The 17,535-nt window shown below is 39.9% G+C and overlaps 1 long non-coding RNA gene across 1 annotated transcript; it reads left to right on the top strand.

Moving 5' to 3' along the window:
- Positions 1–9,102: 9,102 nt before the first annotated feature.
- On the top strand, positions 9,103–17,420 carry LOC131422504 (uncharacterized). The gene is made up of 4 exons (XR_009224092.1): positions 9,103–9,162; positions 11,906–12,037; positions 15,511–15,532; positions 17,349–17,420. It is a non-coding gene; the product is annotated as an uncharacterized LOC131422504 (long non-coding RNA).
- Positions 17,421–17,535: the final 115 nt, after the last annotated feature.

The following is a 17,535-nucleotide window of genomic DNA, read 5'->3' as shown; positions in this document are numbered from 1 at the left end:
CAACTTCCAAGCACCTTACAAGCTAAACTTGAATCTAGGAGTCTTGTTGTTTTATTTATTTCCTTTAGATTACTAGCTTGAACATAAAAATGTTTGAAATGGAAGTTAACCTTGTAAAATACTCTAAAAAGAACTCAGTGAGTAAGACAACAATATATTCTTAATGATAAAACATCAATTTATAAACCCTGCCCTTTAAAAAGAAAACATAAATATTAACTATTTTAGGAACCCATCCCTCGTTCCACTTGCCCCTGCTGTTGGGTTGGGTGACAAGGGACAGGGAAGCTCATTGTTTCCTTAGCATCATGTGAAGTTGAAGGAATATCCATGATTTCCATTTGCCCTCCATGGATGCATTGTCCTATAACAACATTATTATGCATGACTTTTGACACTGTAATGATATTCCAATATCTTGGCAAGTTTTTTGGACTGGCCTCAGCATCTGATCATCATTTAAAACTTTTTAAAGGGAAAATATGTTTTAGGGGTCAAGAAAATGAATCTTTCCATGGTATTAAAATGGGATTCTTTTTTTTTTTTTTAAAGAGTTAATTTTTTTTTTTTTTTTTTTTGTATGTGAGATCAGTCCTGAGCTAACATCCACGCTAATCCTCCTCTTTTTGCTGAGGAAGACCGGCTCTGAGCTAACATCTATTGCCAATGCTCTTCCTTTTTTTATTTCCCCAAAGCCCCAGTAGATAGTTGTATGTCATAGTTGCACATCCTTCTGGTTGCTGTATGTGGGACGTGGCCTCAGCATGGCCGGAGAAGCGGTGTGACGGTGCGTGCCCAGGATCTGAACCCAGGCCGCCAGTAGCAGAGCGCGTGCACTTAACCGCTAAGCCGCCGGGCCGGCCCTGAAATGGGATTCTGTCTGGATTTATTGAGCTATAATTCCACAGGGGATGACTCCTATCTGGGAAGAACTTTTTGCCCTTTCTTGAAATCTTAGCTGTCATTTCTGTTGTTGATTGTGCTTGTTCTCTAGCCATCTCCCACTCCATTTCTCATTTGATGACCCTCTATTTTTAGTGGCCTGAGAAAATCATAGGACCTGATGTGCTGTAATTCTTTTTCAATTCAGCAAACAGCCAACTCTGTAAGATTTCAGAAAAGCTTTCTAGTGAGTGAAAGAGGCATATCTTAGTACAAAGATTTTGCCTCTCTTTTTCATTTGATTTTTTTTGGATGCTTTTAAAACAATCCCAGGTTCTGGACTTCAGTGTGGATATTGGGGTTGACAAAAAAATTCGAGTAAATGATGCATTGGTGTGTGTATAAAAATGCCTACCACGTTCATTATGAAAATGAAATGATCAGTGTTCATTTAGCAGAAGGTAAACAGATCTTTTGATCAACAATAAGTTAGTTGCTTTGTGCTCTTTATCAAGAGCACAAACTTTGTGAAGTTTCATGACTTAAACAGGAAATTATAATTTCTTCTTATTTTTAATCCTATGAATTATTATGCTGAACAAAATGATAATTATAATTTCATTGGGTTATTATTTTGATATTCTATCAGGAACCATACATTTTTACTACTAATAATAGTTTTGACATCAAATTTAATTTTGTTTCTTCTCTTAGATAAAGCCTCAAGTATATCAAGGTAAGATTTTAGGCTTTAGTTTTCTTTGTAACATTTTCTCAGTGCTGGTGTTTGATGTAGATTTAATTCAATTGGGAGTAAATACAGTGACTTCTGATGTCTAATTGACTTTTTAAACCTTGAAAATTTTACTCTTCCCTGGTAGGAGTCTAAATGACAATGTAGAGGGAGTTGCCATCTATTGAGATAAGAGACCAGCAGGAGGAACAGATCATGGGAGTAAGGAGAATAGGATGAGTTTAAGTTTGCATAGAAAGGTTTAGGAAGCAAGTGATGGCATGAGGCTGAAGTTTGCAGTGAGTACGTTGACATGACAAGGCTCTTGGTGAAATGTAGAGATGATGAAACACTATTGGAGCCGATCAAGAAGCTTAATGCTTAGAGAAGAACCAGGTATTGCCAGGCAAAGCATGGGTTATGAGTCTGAAGCGGAGGGAGCCACTCATGCCAGTGGAGAATGGGTGGAAATGAACCTGATGCAAAATAGGGATAAGACATTCTGTACGGGCTTCCCAGACTGTGATGATTAAGTGGTGCTGTCTGTTGAGAGCCAGGGTGGCTGCCTGACACTTAGTAGGCCCTCAGCTGCTGGTGTTTGTCACAGCGAATGCAGCAGTGCTGGTGGTGAGAAGAGTGACCAGGGTATCAGAGCTCTCATGCTGGGCAAATAGAAGATAAGTTTGCACTTTGTGGTCAGGTGAGAGAATTAAATGCCTCTGAGAGGAGTGTGGAATTGTGGGCTATGTTCTGGAGCTTTCCATGTGTTATCCATCTGTTACTGGGTGCTTTACGTGTGCTGTATTCCTGTAATGGTGGATCGTAACATTCTCACCTTGGGGCTGAAGGATATTGTCTTATGGGGATTGTGAGTTATCCAGGTCCTCTAGCGACTAAGTGGTAAAGCCAAGTTGTACCCAAGTGTGTTTGGTTCCAAAGACCTTGTCCTCCTGAGCCTCCCACCCTGGCTCTCATGAAGGGGAATCTGCTGGGCAGCAGGAAGGCGTGAGAGACTTTTCAGTAGCCTGTCCAGTGACATTTAGAGGAATCTCTCTGGGTAATATTAAAGGGTAGGAAAACCAGGAAGAAATCAGGTGTTTTGTATTTTTCTTTCTTTTTCCTTTTGATTTTTGTTTTATAAAGCAGTTGCACTGATCTGTTCATTTGATTTGATATTTGCAGGACAGAATATAAGTACACAGGTTGCTTAAATTTTCTCTATTTCCCCTCTGGTGATGACAGGGCTATTTGAACTGTTCACATTTATAAGAATATTGCCTAACGATGGGATGTTAGGCTAAGACATTGTTTCCCCATCTTTGAAAAAACATTAAATGGGAATCTCATTGAAATAGGGTTCTTCTTTCTAAATTTGTTTCCTGCATTTAAAATGCCACTAACTGAAACTTGCTTTCTTCAGGGATCATAGTCGTGCTAAAAAGTTATTTACGCTCATGGTGCCAATAATGTGCCTTTGCTGTTGACACATTGGGGTAATTTGATTTTATTGGTTTTGGTAATAATCTGAGAAATAGTTTTTTCTCTTTTTAGTTAATTTACATCAAATTTCCGAGAAGATGAGGAATTACTTGAAAGAAAACTCACAACTTGTCAAAACAATATCCATTTGTGAACAGAAGGTATAATCCTCCTTTAATGTTTATTTTCTTGGCTTCACCTTGAAGTACTTCCTCTTTCTTCTAGTTGACTTAGTTTGCTGTCTTTTCTGTCATCCTAGTGTCCCATTTCATTACATTGTGTAACAGTCTAAATTCAAAGCAAGCCTTTTATATGTAAAGTACGTCTTTTTTTTATTTCTGTAAGGACTTACTCATGGCAGATATGTTTTGCTATCACTGTAATTAATATTTTTGAATTCTGAATCTTTTATTACATATGCGTAGCTCAAGGAAGCAAAGAAATGTGCTCAAGAAAAAAGAGGCAAAATAAGATAATCTGTGATGAAGCACATAAATTTAAGATAAAAATCCCTTCTTTTTCCTAGTTTACACTCTGAAAACGGAAGTAAAAGTAAGGAGTAAATATTACTAATCTCTATATGTTTTGTTAAAGAATAGCATCAAAAGAGTGGCATCAAAACACTTGAAAGCACTAACGAAATCATTAATAACATTGTTCAAAGTATACAGGTTAAGTTGCAATCCGAGAGAAATCGGAATGTCAAGAACCATGACTGGGTGCAAGTTTTGCTACTAAGTTATTACTGTAATTTGACTTTTGAACCTTTTTGTTCATTGGGTGAATTGAGCCTTGCGTTATTCCCTGCTGTTCCCTGCTTTTTCAACTAGTAATACCACAATGCCATTTTTAATTTAAGGATTTAGGAATATTTTTGTTTTTATACCATGGGTTAATTTTTTATATCATTCAGCACTCCCTCCCCTCCAAGAAATGTAGAACTGAGAAATTGTAGAACAGATTTCTAGCTATGTTGGACAGTCCTGTCCCTCATAGTACAGAGCACAGAATTTCCAAGGTGAATCTGGGGACAATATTTACCGTTCACTAAGAAAAGCTGTTCATTTGAGCTGTTTGGCTTCAAGATTTTAGGTCGTCTTTGCTTTTGCCTTGTCACCCAGTCAGGTATCTCAGTCTTGAATGTAGGAAAGTCAGAGTGCCTATGAAACATTTCTGACTTCAACTATTCTCTTAGTTCCTCATTTCTTTATGTGTTTGACTTTTCTCCTTGGCTCAAACCGGATCTACTGCTTTTAATGATACAGGGGCTGATGTGGGACATGTTTTTTTGGCATTTCTTCTTTTTAGCATGTCGTCCAGTGTTTCTATTGAAATCCAGTACATGTTTTATTTCTATCCTACGTGCAAATATCAGAATAGAAAAATCTACAGAGAACTTAAGAGGTGATATTTCAATGAACACCTCAGGAATTTCAGAAGTAAACTACCTATATTTGCTGCAAGAATTTCATTATACACACCTTATCTTTGGTGGAGAACAAATGTGTGGTGTCTTAGAATATTAAATTTATATGTTATCTATTAGGGATTTTTCTTCTTGAGAACTAAGTCATTAGTGAGAATGTTTTGCTTTACGTTCGAATTCCCCTTAGTGAAGTTCATGTCAATGAAGCAAAGTTGAAGTGTGAAGAACAACATGTAGAGAAGGAAAATGCTCAGCTTAAGATCAAGAGGCGGATCAAATAGCAGAAAGTTACTCCCATAGATTACATAAATCAGAGAACTAAACATCATTACTTCTTTTTTAATTTTCTTGTTTTTAAGTATGGTTAAATACACATAACATAAAATTTACCATTTAACCATCTTTAAGTGTACCTTTTAGTAGTGTTAAGTACATTCACATTGTTGCACAATCATTACTTCTTGAATACCTTTTCTCAAATCTGTCTTAAAGTCAGGAGATATGAGTTGAGGATTCAAGGATTCGAAGCAGAGAGGCTTGACATCTGAAAAATGTAACCTGGAAGGTATGTTGCTTGTTGGGATGAAAACCCCATATGGTAAAAATGTGTTTGCAGTGGGAAGGTAAAAAATGGCTTCTTACCTTCTGGATTCTCTCCTTTCTGCTCTCCCCACCACAACCAAGTTCTTTGGAACACGTGCACACACACAAAGAAAATTGTTTTAAGCTGTACAGAAAGGAGAAAGAAACTAGAAGACAACTGTGAGGCATTGAGATCTGTTAAAGGGGCAAAGGAAGCAGAATTAAAAGTGCTAAAGAAGAACATAGTCATTCTTGATGAAATCTGTGGACAAAGAAGGTGGTCACAGAAGAGTAAGATATTCATGTGTTGATAGTTACAAATACGGTTGTATTAGTGAATGTGTAGATCAATGTAGATAATTATTATTTTTTGAGAATATTGACCACCATTTTTTTGCGATATTCAGTCAGTACAGAATGGTGTTTCTCCTTTCTGCCTTGATTTTTGTAATCTGCATCTTCCTTTCCATTCTAACTGGTTGTTAGAAATTCTTATTTGTAATTAATTTAAGATTGGAGGGCGTACTAGTACCAGCTTTAATCACTTCATTATCTGGAACCCTCTGGGTTCATTTACACTGTACTCTAGGTTTCAATCCCATTGTATTGTCCTGACCTGCCATATGTCTATCATTTCTTACTAAATTCTAGACATTGGGTAGAAAATATTTAGAGAAAAATTGAGGCCTAGTCTGATGTCATCTTGCTGCAGAAAAGATGGGAGTTTACACCTGGCATATGATCAGGGACGCCAGCAGTACTGAATCCTATTAATCCAGTTAGCGACTGAGACCACTCACTGCAGGCTTAGTCCCTCCTAAGGCCATTGTGTTTTCTGTCTGCCTTTATTCTCAGTGTGTAAATCTCCTGGGACCCCACTGAGGCCCGCAGGATTTTCTAGGGTGACCTTCGCTGACTGACCATGAAGTCCAGTTGTTTGACTTCTGTGCCCAGGCATGTGTGCAAATGCAGCTCAGCGTCTTTGCATCTCAGAAGTCTCCTCTGGGATTAGTTGATGAACCTTGGGGAAAGTGGCCCCAAAAGCCAGGCTGATCTTAATCCTGGGCATCCTTCTTCTCCATCTTGGCCTCAGTTTCTTTACTGGCTTGTTAGCAGTCTGGTGTATTCTATCATGAATTTCATATTTTGGCCAATGTTTCCTATGGTTCTCAGGGGGAGATGAGGGACTTCAGACCCACTCATCCATGTTCAAAGGCAAAACTTTTCTTATATTCCCTCAAGAGCCAGGTTTGTGTTCTCCCTGCCCAGGGCTGGGGTAGGGTTGCTCTGTCCTCACTGGCATCTTGTTTGCATTAAACTGTGAGATGTTTTAGGGTGGGGATAGTGCCCTACTTCTCTCTATATCCCCATCACCTTACAATGCACCCACTCTGTTCCAGCCAGTCCAGAAAGCATTTGCTGAAAGATTGGCTGGGTGGCCAGAAACAAATGCGTGAACTTTGTCTCTTTAGTGTTTTTGTCCCTGTTTCCTAGAGCTCTTTTAATTTTGTGTGTGATCCCTAGCAAATCCAATGTCAAGTTGAGAATCTTTTGAATCAGAACCTTGAACAAAGTAGTTTGAAGGCAACACAACACATCTGCCTTAAGCCATTGCCCTTTGCAGCCTTCACTGTCAATGAAATCAAGGTACTTGTTAATGAAATCAATCTACCTGTTATTGATATCCTCAATTTGAAAGTTTTCCATTTTCAGGACATACCCTGATTATGGGGCGATTCAGATAATTTTTCATTCAGCATGGTTTCCATTCTCAACTAGGATCTTTGAAGTAGGTGGCAGGAGTTCCATTCTTGAACTGTAGAAGTGTCTAGTAGTTAATTGTCCGATGTTATGACCCCATGTCCAGCAAGGATCTATGGCTGTGTCATGGCCTCAGGTCTCTCCCTGGGAGAAATCAGACAAGTCATGAACCTCTACTTAATCCTAATGTGCTTACTTGTGATGAGCTGAAAGAAAATGAGCTTATGCTGTCCCAGTGACAAGAGCCTGAGCCTGGGAGGGCACATGGTGCGTCTCAAATGTGCTTTTTATATTTGTTTAGTTCATTTACTAATGACTAGGAACACAGAGCTGTGAAGAGAAGCTCAGAATTGCCAAAGACTTGCCAGCAGGATGGAGTTTGATTTTTCTTTGTGCTCTAATGGGGGGCTTAAATGCTTTCCTCTGATTATGTTTGTCCATCTATGCATTTGTGGGGTAGGATCGGAGGGGACATTTGAATCTTGCCGTTTGGATTTCTGGGAGGGGAGAAAGGCAGAATTTCACATGGACTACGGATAATGCATGTGTCTTTCCTCTCTTAGGAAGCTGAGAATGAAAGACCGTGAGCGGGTGGAAAAGGAGCAGCAGCTGTCAGCGGCAGAGAAGAGACTGAAACTGGCTGCAGAAGAAACGCAGAACTGCAGGTGAGTTCAGCTCCTGAATACCAGCGGCTCGTAAAACCTTTGTTAAATTTTTTTTTTTTAACTTTTGTACAAGGTTTAGACCCAATCCATACACCAATATAAACAAATGTTCAGAAGACATTTATATAGAGATTTCACACAAGAAAGAAAAATGTTAAGTTTTACAAATGTCACATTAAAATATTAACTTAAAAAAAGTAAAAATTGCTAAAAATTTCCTGATCTTCAATGTTGACCAGACTATGTGGAAACACGGTTCACAAAAGTGTTCCTGGAGTAGGCAAAAAACTGTTGTCAACCTTAGGGAAGCAGTTTGGTGTCAGATGGATCACATCAACAGATATGAGCACTTTTGAAAGGGCTGTGCCTGGGTCCTGATGCCAGACAGTGACCAGGGTAGGGATGCTCTGGGGACAAGGGCCCAGGGTAGGGACAGGGACCCTGACAGGGTGCACTTAGAGTGGAGGTGTTGCGTGGAGCTTAGCAGATCCTGAGGAGAAGAGAGAGAGAGAGGCGAGCCTCCCCAGGACCCTGCCATGTGTCAGAGTGGCTTCACCCTCTCCCACAATAACACCAATAACAATAATACATCAGCAGGACTATCATATGACAATATTATCATCACCACAGCAATGACTGACCATTGGTCCCAGGTCAAGGAGCAAGGGGTGTGACCATGGCCAGCTGGTTTGACCTCATCTTCTGAGCAGGGCACACCCCAAGCAAAGTTGGTCCCTGGGCAAAGCTTCTTTCTGGCCCCTTTTCCCTCTGGAGTCTCTTAGCCTCAACCTCCCCTCTCCCAACATCCCCTCCCAGACCCAAGTCCCCTGTGACCCTTTTCTCAGCCTGAGTACACTCTACTTGTGTATTTGATTCTTCTTTTCACTTCACTTGAAAGTCACGCTGTGCTTTGTCTGTTTTTCAGTCAATGGCCATGGGAAACCTTGGGATGTCAGAAAGGAAGAAGGGAGTGCCAGAGTCGGGGAGAGCGGACCTGGGTTGGGAAGGACCAGAAACCAGAAGGTCTGTGAAGGTTCCAGAAAGGACCTGCTGTTGGGGTGGCTCCCGGTGAGGGTGGGGGAGGGGCATTCTAAAAGTGAGGTCACACGGTGTCCACGGTGATGAACCAGGGTTGAAGGCAGGGGATTGGTCAAAGGTGAGTATAAAGCATCGCGGTTGCTAAGGCAGCGCCCAGACAGGAGAAGACTCGGAGGAAGACGAAGCCCTCGTCCCCTCCAACTGCTCCTGAGAGTCCACTTCACTGCTCCTTGTGTCCCGCTGACCTACTGACCTACTGACGTGTCTGAACCCTCCTCCTTCCCCTCTAGGACTTGATCTGACCCAGTACTTTCCCTGACACCCCTCTTCTCCTCCTCCCCGGTGACCAAAACCACCCTTCCTGCCACACCCCCTCCCCAATCCCACCCCCAATTCCAACCTCTCCCCCCAACACACACCCCACCCCTCCCCTCACCCCCTTCTTCCTCCACCCCTCCCCTCACGCCCTTTGCATCCCTCCCTCCACACCTCCTTCCTCCTGACCACAGGTCCCCTGAGAGGACCAGGACATGGGGGCGCAGAGGTTGATCTTCTGGCTCCTCCTGCTCGGGTTTGCCGGTTACCCAGACACAAACGTGAGTAGACATTGGACATCAGATCTTTCCTCCTTCTTATTGGGCTCTTTCACATGGTGGGTAAATAAATTTTTCATGGGTTCCTGGCTGGGAACTCAGACATTCCTAAGACTGAGGACCTCAGGCCAGGTTGCTTGACCAGCCTGAATGGGTTCTGGCCACAGCTGTCCACATCAAGTTCTGGGTCCTGTCAGCATTGCTTGGACCAAACACAGCAGGGTCGACAGGATGGAAACCTGAAAGTAGTAACTTTATAGCATCAAGAAGGAAGGATTTGTGAATATGTTAAAAGTCATTGAGTTGTAAGTCTTCAATGGGAGAATTGTATGATATATGAATTATATCTCAATAAAGTTGTTTTTAAATATGTAAGGAATTCTTATTTAATGGGAGTCATGAGAGTTAGACAAGCTCCTGGAAGCCTTGTCAAGATCCTGCTTCAAGCTCTGCAGGTGTAGGGTCCATCTCTTGTGTAGTTTGTTTCCCTGTGAGTACGTGATTCATATATGTGAAGGCTGGCAGCCCTGGGAAGAGTGGTATCTAAGCATTGGTGTTGGTGCTAGTCTGTTAAAAAGTGGAATGTCTTTTGTGCTCGGTGCTTTCTGGCTTGTTGACTTTTAGCAACTTCTGAGTCGTCCCTTCCTTTCTGCTCTTGGAAGCTGCCCCCAGGGACTCTGTGTCCAACCAGGTTGATGGGAACCCTGAGAAGTCCATCAGAAAATAAGTGGCTGCATCCTGCTGGGATGTTTATAATGGGGAAATCATTAGGAGTGACATGACCAGAAGGTGAATGAGTTATCCTTTCCTTAGTAAAGTGTTCATGTCCAGAGTGTTGATTTACACAAAGCAAAAAGGACATTAAGGACGTCCTTAATGTCCTTAAGATTGTCCACAGTTAAAGAAATTCCAGATTCCCACTGTGCAAGTTTTCACTCTCTCATTAAAAAACACTTCTACCCTGAGAGGAGAGAGAGAGACTGAGAACAGCCCTTAGAGATAAGTAGATTTGTTTTGACTGGCATGCATCAGATTCTTAGGGATCTGGAAAGGTCCAGTGGTCAGGAACAACCCTCACGTTGAGGCAGAATCATCCCAATGAATACCTCCAACCAAAGGAGAATCTATTCTGTTTCCTTTGAGTCTATGAAGGCAGAAATTTCTTGATAGTCTTTATTAGAATTTTCCCCCTTCTGCTTAGGCTGCATTCTCAGAGATGAGATAACCTCTCTTTCCCTACCTCATCTTTGAGTACCTGGATAAACTCACTTGTCTTGTGTTTCCACCTCCTCCCTTGCCCATGGCCATTGAGTATCAGAACCTCAGGTTTATTGGCCCCATTGGATCGAATCTAGGTAGGATTGAACTACTGATATCAGCTCCCAACAGTTGCCAGATGTAACAAGAGTGCCCATGACTGGGGATGTTTTACCAGGTAGTGACCAAATGGTCTTTGTCTTTTTTGTGCATTTGATCCACATGTTTAACCATTGTGCTGAGCTACTGCTCTCTCAGACGGTGGCGACTCAAAGACAGTGTATGTTTCCCATGAGCACACATTTGACTGACCCCAGCTGTGAGGGCTGAAGATGAAAACATTATAGATTTCAGAGGCCACTTTCTAGAGAAGTTTTATTTGCACAAAACTAAAGCTTGGTATGTAGATTAATGTGAATTACATTGTGAGTCTATTTTCTTCTAAAATACATATAGGTCTAGTTTTTGTAAAAGGACATTTGCCTTTTGTTTTGATGAACATACATCCTAGAAATTTTGTATTCCTTTACAAATTAATTTTCATGATTGCTATTGATTGATTTAGGTGCAATACTGTAAAATAGGAATGTGAATTCTTTTTATTGGCTATTTGGAAGTGTGTTTTTAACTAACTACAGTTCTCTTAGTTTTAATCATAATATACAAGATTACACTGTTATGAAAATCTTTATGTACTTCAGAAATCTGACATTATGTGCTCTGGTTCAGAATCAAAGTGAACATTGAAAGAAAACCCCAATAGGTTTAGAAATTGGGGCTAAACAAAAATTTGGAATTAATTTTTGTGGGAGTAATAATCCCAGTGTTATTATAATAGCAGCTGCCCATGTCTCTCAGTTATGTACATTTCTATAAACATCTCTCTCTATATTATTCTCATTTGTATCTTTAGCACACATTTTTCATTGTTATTTTTTCCCATTCTTCCATACATTTGGGTATATTTTTGGTGATGTTCCAAATAATTTTATCCAGGTACTTCATGAATATACAACAGAAGACTGAGGCTTCCCATCCACTCTAAGTTTGATTTTACTTATTTTTCAATTTAATTGGTTTATAAGTTCATAGTTCATGTTCTGTTGACTATTTAAAAAATATTTGCAATGTGTTTGTCAGCAAAATAAAATCTCCAAGTGTGCGTATTAGATTTTTTTCCTATAGCTTAAGTGCGGTATAATTTTTGTATAATAACAGCACCATTTTAGTGAATACAATTTGTTGATATTTAACATATGTTTGCAGCAATGAAACCATCACCCCATTAAGATAGTAAACACACTCTTCACTCCCAAAAGTTTCCTCCTGCTCCTTTTAATCCATCTGTCTTCCCTCTCCTCCATGAGGAGATATTTGAGAGGTTTGGTTACCTCCTGGAGGCTGGTTTAGGGTTTCTAAAGGTGACTCTTTGTGACAGATGTATTGTAAATGTCTTTGAGGTTCCTCATGATCTCCATTATTATTTCAGCCAGTCCATATTCTGCCTGACCATTTCCGTCTTGGGCCTGATGTTTTTGGAATTCTGTGGAAGTTGACCATTATTATTACTTCTTTGGGAATTTCTGCATTTTTAATTTTCCTCTGGAGAACCGTCCTTGCTGTGAGTATACTAAAGTAATTAATGGATAGACTTTTAATCATCAATAAGTAGGAATTTTGGTAGTCACTGAAACTTTTATTTACATTCAGTACCACAAATTTCCCTCTAAGTACTGCTTTCACTGCATCCCACAAATTTTAATGTCCTATTTTCATTATCATTTAGATTGAATTATTTTTAAATTTCTGTTGAGATGTCTTCTTTGACTCGTGTGTTCTTTAGAAATGTGTTGTTTAGTCTCCAAATTTTTTGTAGTTTTCCAGCTATCTTTCTGTTACTGATTTCTAGTTTGAATCCATTGTGGTCTAAGAACATAGTTTCTATGATTTCTTTTACTTTAAATTTGTTAGGATGTATTTTATGGCCCCGAATATGGTGTATCTGAGTGAATGTTTTATGTGAGCTTGAGAAGAAGGTATATTGTGCTGTTGGATGAAGTCTTCTACAGATGTCAATAGATCCATTTGATTGAAGATGCTGATCAGTTCAACTGTATTCTTATTGAATTTCTGTAAGCTGGATCTGCCAATGATAGAGGGTTTTGAAGTCTCCAGCTATAATAATGGATTCATCTATTTCTCCTAGCAATTCTGTCAGTTTTTGCCTCATGAATTTTGCCGCTTTGTTGTTAATGCACACGTGTTAGGGATTGCTATGTCTTCTTGGAGAATTGACCCTTTACCGTTAAAGTGATGCCCCTCATTATCCCTGATAATTTTCCTTACTCTGTAGTCTTGTTTTGAAGGATAAGTTCACTGGCTACAGAAATCTAGGTTGATGGTTCCTTTCTTTTAATACTTTAAATATTTCATTCTACTTTCTTGTCGATTTCTGAAGAGAAGTTGAATGTACTTCTTATCCTTGTTCCTCTATGGGTAAAACGCTATACCCCCCGCCCCTGCCCTGCCCCTTGCTTCTTTTACAATTTTTTGTCTTTGCTTTTCTGTAGTTTGAATATTATGTGTCTAGATGTACATTTTTTCTTGTTTTGTATTTATCCTGCTTGGAATTCTTTGAGCTTCCTGGATCTATGGTTTCACAACTATCAGTAATTTTGGAAACTTCTCAGTCATTATTGCTTCAAATATTTCCTCCTTTCCTTTATTCTGCTGGTATTCCCATTATGTATATGTTACATCTTTTGTAATCGTCTCACTGGTCTTGGATTTTGTGTGCTGTATTTTGGGTATTTTTTTTTCTTTGCATTTCTGTTTTGAAAGTTTCTACTGACATTTCTTCAAACTGGTTGATTCTTTCCTCAGCTATGTCGAGTCTGTTAATGAATGCATCAAAGGCATTCTTCATTTCTGTTATGGGGATTTTGATTTCTAGAATTTCTTTTGGATCCTTATAATTTTCATCACTGCTTATATTCACCATCTCTTCTTGCATGTTGTCCGCTTTTTTTGCTAGAGCCCTTAGCATGTTAATCATCATGGTTTTCGATTCTTAGCCTGATAATTCCATCCTCTCTGCCATACTGAGTGTGATTCTAATGCTTTCTCGCTGTGTTCAACCTGTGTGGTTTTTTCTTTTAGTTTGCCTTGTAAGGTTTTGTTGAAAGCTGGATGTCGTGTCCTGGTTTAAAGGAACAATTGAGGTAAACAGGCCTTTAGTCTGAGGATTTATATTTATCTGGCTAGTGGTTAGGCTGAGTTTACTCTTAGGTGAGACAGGAAGAAGAGAGAGCTCTGGAATTGGGTATTTCCCTTCACCTAGGTCACTTAGTCTTTGGAAAAACACCAGTAAGTCTCTGCTAAAGTAGTTTCTCTTGTGGGCAAGTCTTTTTAAGAAGAACAGAATACTGTGAGTTTATTTCTAAATAGCTATTTTTCCCCTGTCCCTGCCAATAGCACGAGGGGATTTTTCTCCAGTATTTACTGTGAGAAACTGTTAGGATTCCTGGGGATAAAACTCACACAAGTATGGGAAACCTTCCAGATTGGGCACCCTGGCATTTTTAAATCTCTTGCTTGTCCACACTGAGCATCCAGGAATTCATCAATTACAGTAAATGTTTTCCTACCATGATGTTCTGGTTTCTGCAGAGATTTCTGACCTTGGGCTTCTGCTCCAATAAGGGGTGATTTTCTGTATTGCCCAGTCTGGGTCTCTGATTCTGCAGGCGGCGTTTGTGACATCAGTTCTCTGATAGATCTATGAAGAGTTTTTGACTTTCAATTTGTTCAGCTTGTATCTTGTTATGTGGACAGGAGTGACAGCTTCCAAGCTCCTTACAAGCTGGATCAGAATCCAGGAGTCCAGCTCTCTTATTTCCTTTAGATCACTAACTTAAACACAAATTAACGTTTGAAATGGAAGTTAACTTTGTAAAATATTCTAATCTTTTTAGTAAAGAACTCATTGAGCAAGACAACGATATATTTTCAATGAGAAAACTACAATTTATAAACCCTTCCCTTCAAAAGGAAACCCCGATATTAAGTATTTCTTGAGCCCATCCCACTTCCCACTTGTCCCTGCCTGTGGGGTTGGGTAACAAGGGACAGGGAAGTTCACTGTTTCCTGAGCATCATGTGAAGTTAAAGGAATATCTGAGATTTTCTGTTTGTCCTCCGTGGATGCATTGTCCTATGACATTGTTATTATGACTGGCTTTTGATACTGTAATGATATCCTGGTACCTTGGCATGTTTTTTGGGCTGACCTCAGTGTCTGAGCATCATTTAAAACTCTTGAATGGGAAAATATGTTTTAGGGGTCAAGAAAATGTGTCTTTCCGTGGTATTAAAATGGGGTCCTGCCTGGATTTTATTGAGCTGTAATTCCACAGGGGATGCCTCCGGGCTGGGAAGCACTTTTTGCCCTTTCTTGAAATGTTAGCTGTCATTTCTGTTGTTTATTGTGCTTGTTCTCCAGCCATCTCCCACTCTCTTTCTCATTTGATGACCCTCTGTTTTTAGTGGTCTGGGAAAATCATAGGACCTGATGTGCTGTAATTGTTTATTAATTCAGCAATCAGCCAACTCTGTAAGATTTCAGACAGGCTTTCTATTGATTGAAAGAGGTATATCTTAGTACAAAGATTTTGCCTTTTCTTTTTAAGTTTTTTTGGAGGCTTTTAAAACAATCCCAGGTTCTGGACGTCAGTGTGGATATTGGGTTTGACAAAAAAAATCAGGGAAATGATGCATTAGAGTGTTTATAAAAATGTTTGCCATATCCATTATCAAAATTAAATAGTGTTCACTTAATAGAGCATAAACAGATCTTTTGATCAAAAATAAGTAATTTACTTTTGTGCTCTTTATCAGTGATGGTTGTGAAGTTTTATGACTTAAACAGGAAATTATAATTTTCCCTTATTTTTAATCCTATAATTAATCATTATGCTGAACAAAATGATGACTTTAATTTCATTGGATTATTATTTTGATATTTTGTCAGAATGATAGATTTTCACTAATAATATGTTTTGACATCATATTTAATTTTGTTTCTTCCTCTCCTAGGTAAAGCCTCGAGTATATCAAGGTAAGAGTTTAGGCTTTAGTTTCCTTTGTAATATTTTCTCAGTTCTAGTGTTTGATGTGGGTTTTAATTCAATTGGGAGTAAATACAGTGACTTCTGATGTCTAATTGACTTTTTTGTGTGTGTGTGAGGAAGATGGGCCCTGAGCTAACATCTGCCAGTCCTCCTCTTTTTGGTGAGGAAGATGGGCCCTGGGCTAATATCCATGTCCATCTTCCTCCACTTTTCATGGGACGCCGCCACAGCATGGCTTGACAAGTGGTGCGTCGATGCGCGCCCGGGATCCGAACCGTCGAACCCCGGGGCCGCCGCAGCAGCGCACGCGCACTTAACCTCTTGCGCCACTGGGCCGGCCCCGCTATTTGACTTTTTGACGCTTGAAAATTTTACTCTTCTGGGGTTGGAAACTAAATGACAACATAAGGGGAGTTGCCATCTATTGAGATAAGAGACCCGCAGGAGGAATGGATCATGGGAGTGGGACGATAGGGTGAGTTTAATTTTGCATAGAAATGTTTAGGAAGCAAGTGATGGCATGAGGCTGAAGTTTGGAGTGAATATGTTGACATGACCTGGCTCTTGGTGAAATGTAGAGATGATAAAACACTACTAGAGCCTATCAAGAAGTTTATGGCTGAGAGAAGAACCAGGTATTGCCAGGCAAAGTGTGTGTCACGACCCTGGGTTATGAGTCTGAAGCGGAGGGAGCCACTCATGCCAGTGGAGAATGGGTGGAAATGAACCCAATGCAAAATAGGGATAAGACATTCTGTACGGGCTTCCCAGACTGTGATGATTAAGTGGTGCTGTCTGTTGAGAGCCAGGGTGGCTGCCTGACACTTAGTAGGCCCTCAGCTGCTGGAGTTTGTCACAGCGAATGCAGCAGTGCTGGTGGTGAGAAGAGTGACCAGGGTATCAGAGCTCTCATGCTGGGCAAATAGAAGATAAGTTTGCACTTTGTGGTCAGGTGAGAGAATTAAACGCCTCTGAGAGGAGTGTGGAATTGTGGGCTATGTTCTGGAGCTTTCCATGTGTTATCCATCTGTTACTGGGTGCTTCACGTGTGCTGTATTCCTGTAATGGTGGATCGTAACATTCTCACCTTGGGGCTGAAGGATATTGTCTTATAGGGATTGTGAGTTATCCAGGTCCTCTAGCGACTAAGTGGTAAAGCCAAGGTTGTACCCAAGTGTGTTTGATTCCAAAGACCTTGTCCTCCTGAGCCTCCCACCCTGGCTCTCATGAAGGGGAATCTGCTGGGCAGCAGGAAGGCGTGAGAGACTTTTCAGTAGCTGGTCAAGTGACATTTAGAGGAATCTCTCTGGGTAATATTAAAGGGTGGGGAAAACCTGGAAGAAGTCAGGTGTTTTTTTTTTTCTTTTTTCCTTTTGATTTTTGTTTTTTAAAGCAATTGCACTGATCTGTTTATTTTATGTGATAATTGGAGGACAGAATATAAGTACAAGGGTTGCTTGAATTTTCTCTGTTTCCCCTCTGGTGATGACAGGGCTGTGTGAACTGTTCACATTTTCTAAAAATATTGCCTAACGATGGGATGTTAGGCTAAGACATTGTTTCCCCATCTTTGAAAAAAGATTAAATGGGAATCTCATTGAAATAGGGTTCTTCTTTCTATATTTGTTTCCCGCATTTAAAATGCCACTAACTGAAACTTGCTTTCTTCAGGGATCGTAGTCGTGCTAAAAAGTTATTTACTCTCATAGTGCCAATAATGTGCCTTTGCTGTTGACACATTGGGGTAATTCCATTTTATTGGTTTTGGTAATAATCTGAGAAATAATTTTTATCTCTTTTTAGTTAATTTACATCAAATTTCTGAGAAGAAGAAGAATTACTTGAAAGAAAACTCAGAACTGGCCGAAAAAATATCTGTTTGTGAAAAGAAGGTATAATCATCCTTTAATTTTTATTTTCATGGCTTGACCTTGAAGTATACTTCCTCTTTCTTCTAGTTCACTTATTTTGCTGTCTCTTCTTTCATCCT

Source organism: Diceros bicornis, chromosome 26 (assembly GCF_020826845.1).
Source record: "Diceros bicornis minor isolate mBicDic1 chromosome 26, mDicBic1.mat.cur, whole genome shotgun sequence".
NCBI classification, from domain to species: Eukaryota; Metazoa; Chordata; class Mammalia; order Perissodactyla; family Rhinocerotidae; genus Diceros; species Diceros bicornis.
This window is presented reverse-complemented; position numbering and strand designations above follow the sequence as displayed.